We start from the raw sequence: 16,906 nt of genomic DNA, 5'->3' as shown, positions 1-16,906 counted from the left end.
TGTTCATGCTCTGTCTCTCTGTCTTAAAAATAAATAAACGTTAAAAAAAAAATTTTAAAGGGTCTTCATGTTTAGCTGGTTCTGAGAAGGCAAATGTTCATGGGACTTTTGCTTGGTGTCAGGCTCATGCAGGGGAATAAAGCTGACTTTCCAAGAAAAGAAAGGACTCCCTGGGCAGATGAAGAAGAAATGTCCTCACCTGGGAAAGAGTAGACAATCCCTATATGCCCAATTTTGTACAAGACTCCAGATGGGGATATAAAGGCAAGGAGCTTGTGGAGGGTAGCTACACAGCCCTAAGGTGCTATGGAGACCTCTGGTTCTGAGCTTTGATTTGTATAAAAGAATAGTGAGTAGGTTGTCATCACACGTGAGTATGAGGCCGAAGAACACAGACTCAAGAACAAACTGTGCAGCAGCATCTGCGGTGGTCAAGGCCAACTAACCTTAACCTATTGTCCAAAAGCTACGTAAGTCCCTATAATTCCTCCATGGTCTTAGTAGACATAAGGGCCCCAGAAAATATAACTGAAATCAAACTTAATATCTTGGCAAGTGGGAACATTAACATATTTAAGTCTTTAAACAGCTTTATTGAGGCAAAATTGACACAATAAACTGCATTTGCATTTCCTTGATAGCTAATGAGTTAGAGCATCTTTCTATGTGTTTATTGGCAAACAACAGATCTTTTTTTGGTGAAGTATACATTCATATATTTTGTTCACTTTTTAACTGTAATTCTGGTTCCTAATTATTGAGTTTTGAGAGTTCTTTATATACTCTAGATACAATTCCTTAATCAAATATGTGATTTGCAAATATGTTCTCTCAGCTTGTGACTTGTCGTTTTTTTCTCTTAATGTCTTTCAAAGATCTTAATTTTTGTGCAGTCCAATTTATAAATTTCTCTTATGGATCATGCTTTTGGTATTGAGTTTAAGAAATCTTTGCCTGATCCAAAGTTAGTAAGAATTTTTCCTGTGTTTCTTTCTAGAACTTTAAAATTTTTAGATTTTATATTTAGATCTAGGATCCATTTTGAGCTAATTTTTATATATGATGCAATCTATGGATCAATTCTTTGTTGTTATTGTTGTTTTCTTTTGCATATAGGTATACAATTGTTCTAGCAACATTTGTGGAAAAGACTATCTTTCTCCAATAAATGGCCTTTGTACTTTGTTAAAAATCAATATAGAACCCCATATGTGTGCATCTATTTCTGGAACTTCCAATCTGTTCCATTGGTCTATATGTTTATCTTGACAGAACTACTAAACCATCTTGATTACTGTAGGTTTATAATAAGTCTTGAATTCAAAGTGAATAAGACTATTGACAGCAGACATCCTGGCTTTGTTCCCAATCTTAGGGAGAAAGAATTCAGTCTGTCACTATTAACTATAATGTTACTTGTAGCATTTTTATAGATACTCTTCTTCAAGCGGAATAAATTCCCCTCTATTCCTTTCTTGGATAGTTTTTAGCATGAATGAACGACGAATTTTTTTCAAGTGCTTTTTGTGCATTACTCTTTCTCCACTGAATTGACTCCAATGGGGTCAAACTGGAATCAAGAGCAGAGAGATAAGAGGAGAATCTCCAAACACTTGAAAACTGAGCAACATACTTCTAAGTAATCTTTATGTCAGAATTCTCAAAGAAAATCAAAAGATAAACTGAACCAAATGAAAACAGATCATATCAAAGCACGCAGAAAGAAGAAATAACAAAATAAGAGTAGAAATAAATGAAACTGAAAACAGAAAAACAAAGTCAATGAACTAAAGAGCTGGTTCTTTGCAAAGATCAGTAAGTTAGACAAACCTTAAGACAAGACTTAAAAATGAAAAAAGAGAAAAGACACAAATTGTCAGCATCAGGAATCACAAATGAAACTAGGTATCACTACAGAACCTGCAGACACCAAAAGGATAATAAGGGAGTATTACAAGGAATTCCATAGAAATAAATCTGACAGTTTACAAGAAATGAAGCAAATACTCAAAAACACAAATTACTACCACTTACTATGAAACAGATTATTGGAATAGCCCTCTATATGTTTAGGAAAGTGCATTTGTAATTTATTTTATTTTATTTTATTTTATTTTATTTTATTTTATTTATTAAAGTCTATTTATTTATTTTGAAAGAGAGAGAGAGAAAGAAAGAGGGCTGAGGGCAGAGAGAGAGAAAGAGAGAGGAAGACATAGAATCCCAACCAGGCTCTGTGCTATCAGCTCAGAGCCCAACAGAGGACTCAAATTCATGAACCATGAGACCGTGATCTGAGCCAAAATCAAGAGTTGGATGCTTAACCAAGGCAACCCTGCAAGAAGAAATAGAAAATTTGAACAGGCCTATAACCAATAAAGAAATTGAATGAATAATCAAAAATCTCCCAAAAAATAAGAATCCAGGGCCAGATGGCTTTCCAGGGGAATTCTACCAAACATTTAAAGAAGAGTTAAATTCTTTTGAAGCTGTTTCAAAAAATAGAAATGGAAGGAAAACTTCCAAACTCATTCTATGAAGCCAGGATTACCTTGATTCCAAAACCAAAGACCCCACTAAAAAGAACTACAGACCAATATCCTTGATGAATATGTACGCAAAAATCCTCAACAAGATACTAGCCAACCGGATCCAACAATACATTAAAAAAATTATTCACCACGACCAAGTGGGATTTATACCAGGGATGCAGGGCTGTTTTAGTCTCCACAAAACAATAAATATGATACATCACATCAATAAAAGAAAGGCAAGAACCACAAGATCCTCTCAATAGATGCAGAGAAAGAATTTGACAAAATACAGCATCCTTTCTTGATAAAAACCCTCAAGAAAGTAGGGATAGAAGGATCATACCTCAATATCATAAAAGCCATATATGAAAGACACATTGTAAATATCATCCTCAATGGGGAAAAACTGAGAGCTTTCCCCATAAGGTCAGGAACAAGACAGGGATGTTCACTCTCGCCACTGTTATTTAACACAGGGTTGGAAGTCTTAGCCTCAGCAATCAGAGAGCACAAAGCAATAAAAGGCATCCAAATCGGCCAGGAGGAAGTCAAACTTTCAGTCTTCACAGATGACCTGATACTCTATATGGAAAACCCAAAAGATTCCACCCAAAAAACTGTTAGAACTGATCCATGAAGTCAGCAAAGTCACAGGATAGAAAATCAATGCAAAGCAATCAGTTGCATTTCTATACACCAATAATGAAGCAACAGAAAGAGAAAGCAAGGAATTGATCCCATTTACAACTGCACCAAAACCCATAAAATACATAGGAATAAACCTAACCAAAGAGGTAAAAAAATCTATACACTGAAAACTATAGAAAGCTTATGAAAGAAGTTAAAGGCACAAAAAAATAGAAAAAGATTCCATGCTCATGTATTAGAAGAACAAATATTGCTAAAATGTCGATACTAGCCAAAGCAGTCTACATATTCCATGCAATCCCTATCACAATAACACCAGCATTCTCCACAGAGCTAGGACAAACAATCCTAAAATTTGTATGGAAACCGAAAAGACCTCAAATAGCCAAAGCAATCCTGAAAAAGAAAACCAAAGATGGAGGCATCATAATCCCAGATTTCAAAATGCATTACAAAGCTGTAATCATCAGGACAGTATGGTACTGGCACAAAAACAGACAGATCAATGGAACAGAATAGAGAACCCAGAAATGGACCCACAAATATGTGATCAACTAGTCTTTGACAAAGCAGGAAATAATATCCAAAGACAGTCTCTTCAGTAAATGGTGTTGGGAAAACTGGACAGCAACATGCATAAAAATGAACCTGAAACACTTTCTTACACCATACACAAAAAAACCCTCAAAATGGATGAAAGACTTAGGTAAGACAGGAAGCCATCAAAATCCTAGAGGACAGAGCAGGCAAAAACTTCTATGACCTCAGACACAGCAACCTCTTAGTCAACATGTCTCTGGAGGCAAGGGAAACAAGCAAAACTGAACTACTGGAACAGCATCAAGAAAAAAGCTTCTGCACAGAGAAGGAAACAATAAAAAAAATCAACTTCCTCCAAAGAAGACATCCGATGGCTAACAGACACATGAAAAGATGCTCACCATCACAGATATACAAATCAAAACCACAATGAGATACCACCTGACACCAGTCAGAATGGCTAACATTAACAACACAGGCAACAACAGATATTGGTGAGGATGCATAGAAAGAGGATCTCCTTTGCATTGTTGGTGGCAATGCAAACTGGTGCAGGCACTCTGGAAAACAGTATGGAGGTTCCTCAAAAAGTTAAAAATAGAATCACCCTACAATCTAGCAATTGCACTACTAGGTATTTATCCAGGGGATACAGGTGTGCTGTTTCAAAGGGCACATGCACCCCAATGTTTATAGCAGTGCTACTGACAATAGGTAAAGTATGGAAAGAGCCCAATGTCCGTCAACAGATGAATGAATAAAGAAGATGTAGTATGTATTTGTGTGTGTGTGTGTGTGTGTGTGTGTGTGTGTGTGTGTAATGGAGTATTACTCAGCAATCAAAAGAATGAAATCTTGCCATTTGCAACTATGTGGATAGAACTAGAGGGTGACACGCTAAGCAAAATTAGAGAAAAACAAGTATCATATGACTTCACTCATATGAGGACTTTAAGACACAGATGAACACAAGGGAAGGGAAGCAAAAATAATATAAAAACATGGAGGGGGACAAAATATAAGAGACTCAAATATAGAGAACAAACTTAGGGCTGCTGAAGTGGTTGTGGGTGGGTGGGGGAAGGGCTAAATGGGTAAGAGGCATTAAGATAAACACTTGTTGGGATGAGCATTGGGTGTTATAATACACGGATGAATCACTGGAATCTACTCCTGAAATCATTATTGCACTATATGCTAACTAACTTGGATGTAAATTTTAAAAAATTAAAATTAAAAAAAATAAAAAAAAACCTATTCAGAAAATAAATAATATTTTTTCTAAGCAATGGAAGAAATTAATTATGTAACTAATACCGTGCCATCATCAGAAACCCTGAGTAAAATACTATATTTTGTTTCTCTAACAAAACATAAATAAATACATAAATACATAAATACATAAAATAATAAAAGAGAGTACAAAAGAAAACTACAGACCAATACTCCTCATGAATATAGACACAAAAGAATATTAAAAAATAGAATTCAGCAATTATAAAAATAATTCTACACCATGACAAAATGGGGTTTATTCCACAGATGAAAAGTTGATTCAGCATTTCAAAAAATAAGCAATGTAATCCACATAACAACAGGCTAAAGGAGAAATTACATGTGGATTACGTTTCCCTCAATGGCCAGAAGTACAATTACATTACAAACCGGGATAGGCCCTAGGAACATGTCAAAACAATGGCATTTCAGAGGCACTTCAGAGCTGGGTTTTGGTATGCTTTGTAAAATTCCTAAGACACCATAAGTGGTCAAGGTATAGAGGCTTGTGCTACCTATTAGCTCTATTGAAGGTTAAAATTACCAACTTATACAGTGACTAAGTCGATTTTCCAGTTTAATGACATAGAAAGCAGAACAAAGGGAAAACAGGAAAATCATCACTCATTTAAGAGTTAATAATAATAACAGCAACTTATTAGCTGATAAGGCTTGCTTTCAGAACAAATCCTAAAGCATCATTTTTTACCCAATTGCATAATGACTGTTGTAGAGCAAATATGATGAGTCCTAACCTGTCATCTCTTTGAACTGGTGCACTGTGGAGTATGAAGAACACCTTGCTCTAGGTGGAGGCTTCCAATGGAAAATATGGAGACTGCCTAAAACAAACAGAAGGCCTACTCAGGCTTAATGTTAAAAGTGTTCATAACATGATTCAGAAAAATATAACACATCTTAGAAACACCATAATGGCTTACTCATTTCCTATAAAGACACATTGTTTTTGGAGAATTCTAAGAAATTGACACAAAGCCAGCTAAACAGGACTGTGGAACATAGAGCATCCCCTATGTCTTCAACTGCACAGCCTGACTGTGAAAGGCTGAGGGGACCAAGTGGTAATCAAAGCACACTTGGGGAGAAGACAACTTGCCCAAGGGAGGTGAAATATCTAATTCCAACTGCTGGTGCTATCTGTCCATATATCCCACATTCCAGTTCACGCTCATCAACTCCAACCTTCCCTCAGGGACTCTTTCCAGTTCGGCTCCAGGGCTTCTATACTATAGAGGTAGATCTCAGATCTGAAGACATACTCTATAAAGCTTATTCTGAGGAAGGCAGAGGCACCTGAGGAATTCTTGTTTTGCCTTGCTGATGGTTTCGTCATTCAGGAAGCAATAAGGACTGGTGTGGGCGCACTGCACACAGTAGAAGGCACTATTTCCTGCGAAGTTCATGTGAGTGTTGCCCCCTGCAGCTTAGTGGGACACAACCTACAGCCCTGCAGGCAGTTTTTTAAAACTTCAAATAGGGGAATACTGATTAATAAAGTGGAGATGATGAGAATATTGGAAGAACAGAACCAAATTCCTAGGATCCATGGTAGCATGGCCATAAATGGCCCCTAGAAAATAATAATAATGTTACTAAGAATTTTACAGATTTTACCTCATTTAATCCTCCACAAAATATGATAAATGATTCCATTGTTCCAATTTTACAGATGAGGAAACTGAGGCACAAGGAGGTTATGTAACTTGTCCAAGTTCCCCTAGCATATTAGACTCTGAAGTTGAGTTGCTTAACCACTATGCTATATATGGTGTCCTCCAAAAGAGATCACGTTTCAGAAAATGGTCAGGAAAAGATATCACAGTCCTGTGTCCAGAGACTGAAAGGGAATTCATCTCTAGAAGAACATTTTAAGAAAGAATGAAAAAGAAAAAAAAAGGAAAGAAAGTCTTATGGAATTCCCAGCCATCATTCTGAGGAAGGAGACAGCGTTGTCTGAAGATGATAGGGTGTCTTCCAAAGGTATATTCTGCTCATCTCACTGCCAAAAATAACAATGAAAATAAAGGTAGGTATATAATCAGGGTCAAATACAAGAATGACAAGGGACCTTTTAGGAGGTTAAAGCATGGTATGGCTTGAGATAAAAGCAGCTTCACCACAACTCTAAGGGTTTTTACATATGTGCTCTAAGCAGAAAGAACAGGAAAACACATCGCTGCTTGAAGCATATGGAGTAATATTAATTATACTTAAAACAAAAAAAACAATCCATCCATTACAGTAAGAAAGGGAAAAAAACATGATTAAGATAAGTGGAACTCAAAGATAGATAATATACCAAAGCACACAAACACCTAGAAATTTACAGGAGTTCAAGTTTCCCTCCTGTGGTCATAAAGGAACTAGAAGTAAGAATTAGAAATTTATGCACAATTATATTGAGTGGAGAAGAGATGTCTGAAGTGTGGAATTAGGTGAATAATATTCTAATATATTGAAAGAATTAAGCTTCCCACACAATCATCTGGTGAGCTTACCATTGAATACTTGGCATAATTCAAGAATAAAATATTTAAAAATAGTTTGTGAGCACTTATAAAATTTAAAGGTCTTCATCAAAAGCCAGCATGGATTCAAGTGAGGACAAAAATACCAAAATATTTTCACTTTCCATTTTGAGGGCATTGCTAATATTGTATTCCTAGAAAAGAATATCACAAAATTTCATATTACCTTGTGGCCAAACTGGAAAAACAAGGGGAAAGTGAAAAAAGGTAGTGCATTCATGGCTCTAATATACTTGTTCAAAGAGTTCTGATTACTGGAGCTGCCTTGTTACAGGGCTGAGACCTCTGTCCTTGGTTCTATCCCACTCACATTCTTGTCTACTTGACTAAGGACCTACAAGAAATACTTCCTTATCACTTGAGCAGCAAAGACATGCTTCACATTCTAAATGACAGAATCCGGAACCAAAAAATTCCAAATAGCTAACAAGGTCCCAAGTAACAAAATAGTATTTTTTTAGATGAAAATTACATAAGATGTTGAATTAACATTTAAAACAATCTACTGTACAAATGCTGAAGAGGGCAGCATTTTTTTTTAATTAAAAAAAGATTCTTTTTTATTTTAGAGAGAGAAAGAGAGCACTAGTGAGGGAGAGGTGCAGAGGGAGAGAATCTTAAGCAGATTCTATGTTCAGCACAGAGCCCAATTCAGGGCTTGATCCTACAACCCTGGGATCATGACCTGAGCTGAAATCCATTTGGACTCCCAACCAACTGAGCCAACCAGGCATTTCTAAAGATGGCAGGATTTTAATAGCACTGAATAAACTCAAGATCTTTAGGTGAATATATGCTCAAAATGAGTTGACATTCTACATGTGATCTGGTTATCATTAGTCAACACAGCTACTCACAGGTGTTAATGGAAAAGAAACAGACAGGTTTCTATATTCTTCCTGATCACAGGGCACAACAGAGGACAATGAGAGTAGGCCCAATGGAGTGTAGTTTCAGACCCAGGAAGATCTCTGATGTTCAGAAGTTGTGAGAAAGCAAGTTACCTGTTGCTGGAAATTCTCAGGAAGTAGCTAGGACTGACTGGGTAGGAATGCTGTAAAGGATATCATCCCTTGTGAATACCCTCAAGTTATGGACATCCATAACTTTCCTAGTGGAAGGTTGCACTAGGTGGCCTCTTAAGTTCCCTACCAGCTTCAAAACTGTTAGATTTTACTCTGGAAGCTTCTCAGTACTTTGTCTTCTTATTCCCTGGGGCTGCATACTGAGCTCCCTGCTGCGAGGCCCGTATGCTGCTTTCCACACAGATTCACTGGATCCTGGGGAAATAGGATGTTACTGGACTTGGGTTTACAAAAGACTCCTGGACACTTCCTGCCTACTCGTCACTCTCCCAACTCTATACAGATCTACTGTGGACTCCCCAAATCATGGTGAAGCGATCACTGCTTTGTCTTTTTTCTGCATGCTCAACTGTTACCAATATTTACTAAAGTATTTTTGACTCTCCAACTCTCCCTTGCCAGATGGAGAATTCTAGTGTCATGCTGTTACTGCTAAGTCTTCCTATTTCAAATACTACAGTTCTATCATTTATGCATTGTCCCTGAAGCTTAGGGTACAGCAGCTCATCCCACCAACTGGTCTGTGCCTGTCCACCCCAACCCCTGCACTTCTATGCCACCATCATTTTGATTATATCACAATCTCTTCCCAAAGTTCTTCATCACACTCTCCTGAAGATGAAATCTAAGAGCTAAAAAGGCAAAAGAAGAGTCAAAGGAAAAAGAGGAATACTTGACCTTTAACAAAAAAACCAAAACTCTATTTTGGCTTAAAATGAAAAAAGCAGCTATCAAAATGCCTTAAACCACAAGAGCCAAGTTCCTATTATTATTGTTAAATACCAGCCAAACGACACTTCACATCACCAATATGTTGAAAACTGCTGTAATGTACGTGCTCATGGTGAGCAATGGTACTTCACTTACAAAGATCACCTTGGCTTGTCTCTACAAGATGCTTTGAAAATCATTTAAACCAGCATCCAACAAGTGAGCTTTTAAACAGAAAGACAAGTACTTACTGAGAAAAGTATATCAGGTAATGCCAAATCTCAGTCTCTGGTGTGTGCTAATTATAATCTCATTTACAATTTTATTACTGACACATGCTTGAGTCTCAGGGACTAAACTGCAGGTAGTTTGCTTGGAACAAGCCTTGTCTCAAAAATTAAGGACTCTGAAGAGGTAGCTGATGGACCTCAGCCCTAATAAATTTTAAAATAACCATCCCATTATCTGAAGAAACAGATACCAGGTAATACATTTGTTTGTTTAGTCAATGAAGTTGGGGTGCAGGGAGATGTGTGTGAACATAGGAGCCTGGAGAGGAAAATATCAGGTTCTTGCATTATAAATTTACAAACTACAAAGAAATTTACTAAGAGAATTGAGAGCACTCTCCCGACAATCTTAAAATACTGATAAATGGCAGGGTTCTACCTCCATTAATGCCTCTGTTGGTCTGCTGCTTTTCTTTGCTTCTCACTAAACATCTAAATACCACTTTTCTTCTTTCAACCCTCAAAGAAGCTGAACTAGTGAGTCTAAGAAACTCCTAATTTAAGTGTGAATGAAAATGTGCCCACTTACAGAACTACTTCTTCTTTCCCCAAAACATTGTAAGATTGGAGCTAGAGAAAGAGGTTGGGGAAGAAAGGTATGGAGAGCTAAGCAAAAAAGGGGGGAGGGCACATGGGCAAGAGAGCAGAAAAGGGACTCAGTGCTGAGCTGCCCAAGTGTGGACATTTCTATTCTGTGGGCCACCTACTACTAGACAACCCCAGATGTAAGCCCCCCAAATGGAGAAAACCTTTTCCACACCCGAGATGGAACCTGAACAGAACACCTGGAATTACCTTAGAAGCTGATAAAGCAGCAGAAACACCACCACTGTCACATGAATCACACCTGAATTTCTTAAGTCAGAAGAGGGTCTCTTGGGTGGTTTACCAAGAGAATGCATGAAGGAAATGACACCTCAGCATTTTCCTGTCATAATGGCATAAACAATGATTCTCACTTCCCCAAATTGAGACACATCACTCACCCACAAGAGGCTCTGCTATTAAATCTGGAATCACTAAAACCGTAAGGAATCCCACGGAGACCCAGCACACATTCTACAGCGTGCCAACTAACTCCTCACGAAGGAGGCGGATGTACAGCCAAGGAATTGATAGTAGGATGCAGTTCAGGCAGCCTAGCATTCTGAAGAAATGTGATGAGGTCTGTCAGTGGCCAGTATGTGGATCACACAGTAAGAACAATGGACTCAAGTTCTGGTTCCATCCCGTGCAGTGTGACTTTGGGAAAACTGCCTCAGCCTCCTGGCCCCTAGTCACCATCTGCACAAAACAATAGCCCTATTAAGTTGGACATACAGAAATACTCTTTAAAATTATGGCACAGAAGGGTAACTGGAGACTAGCGAGAGTGCAAGAATATGAACTCAACAGAACTCCAGCCACCAACACCCCAGCTCACGCTAAGCTTCCCTTACCAAAATAGTCAACTGGCTTCTCTCTCCATCTGATTCAATTAGTGGCTGAAATAATCAATGACCAAATCTCTGTAAAATGATACATTATTCCTCCAGTTCCATGGTCTCACTGCACATGACTCTTGCACCAATTAAAAATCTCCTGGGAAATCTCTTTCCACTCAAGTCAATGTGAAGGACATACACATGCTTGTTGGCCTGTTCCAACAGTAGTCACTCATACAGGTTCTAATGGGGAAGGCAGGACTATAAGATTTATTTTATGGAAAAGTAGCAATTGTTATACTAAAGTGGGCAAAAAAATAGTGTCTAAAAACAAAAAACAAACAAAAACGGCCTTGTCAGCAGTCAGTCTGGAATAGCTATCCTACAGCCCTGTGAAGGGAAAGAAAGTTCCAGGTGAACAGCTTTTCTGGATCACTTTGTCTCAGGGTGTCTTTGAAGTCAGTGGTTCTCAAAGTTCAGTATGCATCAGAGTTATTAAAACGCCAATTGTACAGTCCTACCTGCAGAGTTTATGATTCTATAGGTCTCTAGTGGGGCCTGAGAATTTGCCTGTTTAATGAGTTCTCAGGTGATGCTGAGGCTGATGATCTGGGGCCATACTTTGATAACCACTGGTCTAGGGCAGTCTATTAAAACATGTCAAGTTTTATCTCAGTCTGTAGGCGTTAAAAACTTAAGAAAGTGAAGTAAGTTATTGCTTTTTTTTAAACTGCTAACCTTTTGGCTTCCAATGCCAGTGTGCACCTCTCTTCAACAATTACTAATTAATCCTTTTCCACAACACTGAGAAGTCAATAAACAAATAGCCATTACATGTCTGATCCAGTACAAGGAGCTCTGGGGTGTAAAGAAATATACTTGCGAAAATCCAGCCCCAAAGAACCAAGCAGCACTTGAGGACAGTTTAGGGAGGAATTCTAGCTCAAAGGCCCTGAGTATTTATTTGCATTCCACTTGACCATTCCATCCATCATATAGTTTTGAGATAAGTAATATTCTGTGCTAAGTGCTATCAAGATGGATATAGCGGAACACACAGATAGAAGTTCTGGGAAATTCCCTCATCTATACAGACTCCCTTCTCCCCCAAGCTGATGGATGGAGGCCATTCATTCCCTTGGATGCAGAGATTAAAATTCGAATTCAAGTGCCTGTAGGTACAGCCGGGCCCACATTGTCCACATCTCAAACTGCCTGTCATTCATTATTGAATAAGATCTGCTGCTTAATTCATTTGTGTCTCCTGCTTGGCTGCACAGGATATCTGCCACGTCTTCTCAGTCTTTTCTGTGCCCCTCTCCCTGCCCCTTGTGTGTGCCAACCACACTGCCTTTTCTGATCCTCAAGCACACTCTTCCCCCAGCCTCCTCACCTCATGCCAGTTCTTCTTCACTTGAACATGTCTTCCTCAGTGTAGTTTTTCCCACTTCTGAACTCTCCTTTGGAGTACCCCCCAGAATGAAATGTGTTTATCTTACACCTGTTTATCCTACTAGATTTAGACTCTTGAGGACAGGAACTATTTGTCCAATCCACTAGAGACCAGCCAGCTCCTGACACAAGACAGTATCCTGGAGCTAGCTCCAGTTGCCTGAACGATGAGCCAGCTAGGGAAAGGGCTGCCCCAGAACTCATCTTCCCAAAGGAGAAGGCTTCTGCTTCCCAGCCAGAGGAACTACACTGCTCACAGGCCCCAGGTCACTAGGTGGTCAGTTGCTCTCACATTTGTTGCTAACATCCCCCCCCCCCATACACACACACACACACACACACACACACACACACACACACACAGAGTCTCTGCATTCTTCCAGCCCTCTCTCACCTCTCATGGTGATAATGTTGGGGATGGGTGAAGGGGGTCTGGGGGGGGGGAAGGGGAAACAACACCTTTTCTTTCTCTCTCTCTTTTTTTTACTTTTTGCTGTCCCAGGCTTGTCAGTTTCCCCAAGAAAGCCTATTCCTTAATCTATCCTGAGTGATGTGGAAACTGTCCTGAGCTCAATTTCAAGGAAGATAGCAATCCTAAAGGGATAAAATTTCTATGACCAATGCTTATTAATATTCATGGGCCAAGTAAGATTTTTCTGCCTCCTAAAGAAAGCTTTGGGTTTATTCTATATGCTGATGACTCCCACATTTACATCTACAGTCCTGACTTCTCCAGATTCACGTGCACAGCTGCCTCTTCTACACCTCCAATGTTGTATCTCAAACACAGCTGTCCAAGTATTCCCTTGATCTTCACAAACCCAGTTCTGTCAAAGACTTCTACTTTCTCAGGCGGAAGTTTAAGAATCATCTTTAATCCCTCTTCTCAAACATCACATCAACCAATCAACAAATCCTAATGTCTCTACCTTTGAAACACATCCAGAATCTGCTCACTCCTCATCATATCCTGCAGACAGAGCCTCCATAATTCTGTTCTTGGTTTGCTGTATTAGATTCTTACTCTGTCTCATTGCTTCAGTCTTTGTCCCCCTACGGCCTTTTCTCAAATACACAGGTAGAGGGATTTTGCTAAAACCTAAGTCAGAAATGAGGTGCCCACTCTGTTCACAATCTTCCAAATGCTTCCCATCTGAAAGTAAAATCCAAAGGCTCACAGGTCTTCACTCTGTGTGACTCATCCTGCTACACCCTTTCCATTCCTAATCTCCCCCACTTACTGTGCCTGCTATGCTGGCCTCCTTACACTTCTCAGAGCTGAAGCCTTCACCCTGAGCCTTCACTTTGCATTTACTACTCCCTCAGCCTGCAACCCTCCACCTCAGATAACAGCATGACTGGCCTCCTCATTTCCTTCCAAGAGAGATCTTCTGCAATCTTCCTTGTTAAAATTCTATTTCCACCGTGATCACCACCATTCCCTATCACTTCTTCCCCAGAGCACCTACTCTGGTAAAGGACAGGTTTCGTGGAAAGTAAAGCATCTTGGTTGAGTTCTTAAAGGTGGAATTGTGATAGGAAGTAGGGACAACAGAAGTAAAATAAGGTAGACAGCAGGCAGTCAGCAAAGCTGTCTTCTAATAGCTACCCAAGGGTGTAATTACATTTCAGTGTAGGCTCCAGAAGTGACTTCTGTTGAAATGGGAACCCTGACTGAAATATCCCTTCCATCTAAGGCAAAGATTGCTATGCTGTTTGTGGTAGCTGGACCAAAAGGCCCACAATATGGAAATGTCTTTTCTTTAAAACATAAATCCTCTTGGTTACTGATAGGCAGAATCAAGAAACAAGGGATGGTGAAGAAACAGAATAAAATATAGGCTGTAGATTAAAACAAAAACAAAAACACCTCTTTTCTGGACTGAAAGGCTTGGCTCAGTGTGAAAAAGTCCTCAAAGAGCAAATCTGGAAAATCCAGTCTTGAGATCAAGAAGTGATCACTAAAGAAACTTATAAATATGGCTCTTCATCAAAACCAAAAAGTAAAACAAAAAAAAAAATGTTATAAATAAATCATATCAATAAAGTACCAAAATTCCAGAAAGAGACTAGTTATCCTTCTTCCCTGAATTCCTGCCCCTTCCTCCAACATCCCTAGCAAATAGAGAATCTAACTGTGGGTTTGTTTTCAAACTGAAAAAATGATGCAGATATACTTAGCAAGATTCACAAAAGGATACAACAATCAAGAAAAGTGTATTAGAGTTAATGAACTATGTTTCTCCATTGAGTTTGAACAAGAATTCTCAGGTATAGGGGCACCTAGGTGGCTCAGTCAGTTAAGCATCCATCTTCAGCTCAGTTCTGATCTCACCGTCAGCTGTGCTGACAGCTCAGAGCCTGGAGCCTGCTTTGGATTCTGTGCCTCCCTCTCTCTCTGACCCTCCCCCACTCGCACTCTGTGTGTCTCTCTCTCAAAAATAAATAAACATTTAAAAAAATTAAAAAAAAAAAAGAATTCTCATGTATAAAATGTGACATAGTTTTGTCCTGGGGAATGTTGTGTAGCTTAAAATTTTTGATGGCCTTTAAAAATTTGTGGATGAGGGGCGCCTGGGTGGCGCAGTCGGTTAAGCGTCCGACTTTAGCCAGGTCACGATCTCGCGGTCTGTGAGTTCGAGCCCCGCGTCAGGCTCTGGGCTGATGGCTCAGAGCCTGGAGCCTGTTTCCGATTCTGTGTCTCCCTCTCTCTCTGCCCCTACCCCGTTCATGCTCTGTCTCTCTCTGTCCCAAAAATAAATAAACGTTGAAAAATAAATAAATAAATAAAAATAAATAAAAATAAAAATTTGTGGATGATATGAATTGAGCAAATATTTTCTGTAATACTAAAAAAGAAAATCTGCAAAAAGCTGCACTAGTCTTAATATTTACAAAGATCACACCAGAATGTTAATAATTTTGTCACTACTCATTCTGAAGAGTTAAATATCATTTGTGTTAGCCACTATGTATGTATTAAAATTGCCTCAAAGAATAAATATAGAAACGTAAATATTTTCCCCTGGACTTGTTCATTTTGCTCTGAGTACAATTTGTATTTCATCTTCAGGTCCAATTTTTCATTACAAAAGATAACTATACTTTCAAAGTGAATTGAATTACAAGCCTTTTTTATGACTACATTTTAGTGAGTAGGTAAAGAAAAAAGCTATTCAATCTAACTTAAAGTTTCACTTTAGCACTCAGCTAAACAGGAATTTTCAAAGGAAATTCTGCTTAAAGATATGATAAAATACCATATGGTCCTGGCTTCAAGCAAAATTCGATTTCATTTTGTAAGTTGAGCAAATGGGCTTACTAGTCAAAGTGAACTTATAAGATCTCTGTAGATTTTACAAACTGAATCAAACTCAGTCATTTGAATTGCTATGCATCTCTCTAGCATTTTTTAATGCAAGACAATGTATTTGTAGAAATAATCATTCTTTCCCAGGGGATGCAATTTTCTCCTGCTCCCATATCAACTTAAAATCTTGAATTTCATAAGACACTTTCATACCAAATGCCACGGTTAAGGAAAACTTAGACACAAAAAGAAAATTTTTGTTACAGTAAAACTTTTGGAACACAATTAATTCCATTTATATTCTCAAGCTTTTCAATTCTATTTATCTTAATGTTAGTTTCACAAAATGTTACATGGTTATAACTCATTATCACTGCATAATGTATTTGAGAAATGTCTGGTTAACTCTCTTGTTTTTAGGTAATTTCACAGCTCAAGTATCTGGTTACTGTTTTGATGTTAATGAACACTCATTAAGCTACCTTGAAATGCACAAAAAAAAAGTTTTTAAAATTTTTATCAAAGCACAGTATACGTAAGTTAAAAGATCTGTCCGACTGCATGGTTAATTCTCTAACAAGTAATTCTTTTGTATTAATTCCTATCACCCTGGAAAACACTCTAACAGGTAGGTAACTGCTGTTCATGCTACCTAGGGCAAACTAAAGTAGAAATTAAAGAAAGCCAACTAGAAAGCCCATGTAAAAAAGAATAAATAAGTGGCTCCCAATCAACAGAGAAAATGAGATTGATTAGCTCTTTATGTGCCCAACTAAATATGTCATTTAAACACAAGGACCAAGCTTATTTCATATTCATTTTCTTCCAGCGGCTCTGTATGGATAATGGCTCCTGGCAAAATCTGCCTTCCAAGTACACAGTCCAATGCCACGAGTAGACCATAATAGCACCAAGCTCATACCTTTTTACAAGAGGAAAGTTTTACTGTCAATATTGACAGTAAATGAACTGCAAAGGGAGAGGCTGAAAACAAAAACCTCATCATACAGACACATATACTAGCATCCAGAGATGTATTCTCAAAGCATTTTGTATTCTAACGTGCTGGTTATGAAAATCTGCAGGGA

Source organism: Prionailurus bengalensis, chromosome A2 (assembly GCF_016509475.1).
Source record: "Prionailurus bengalensis isolate Pbe53 chromosome A2, Fcat_Pben_1.1_paternal_pri, whole genome shotgun sequence".
Lineage (NCBI taxonomy): Eukaryota > Metazoa > Chordata > Mammalia > Carnivora > Felidae > Prionailurus > Prionailurus bengalensis.
The sequence above is the reverse complement of the archived record's forward strand: the minus strand, read 5'-3'. Positions refer to the sequence as shown.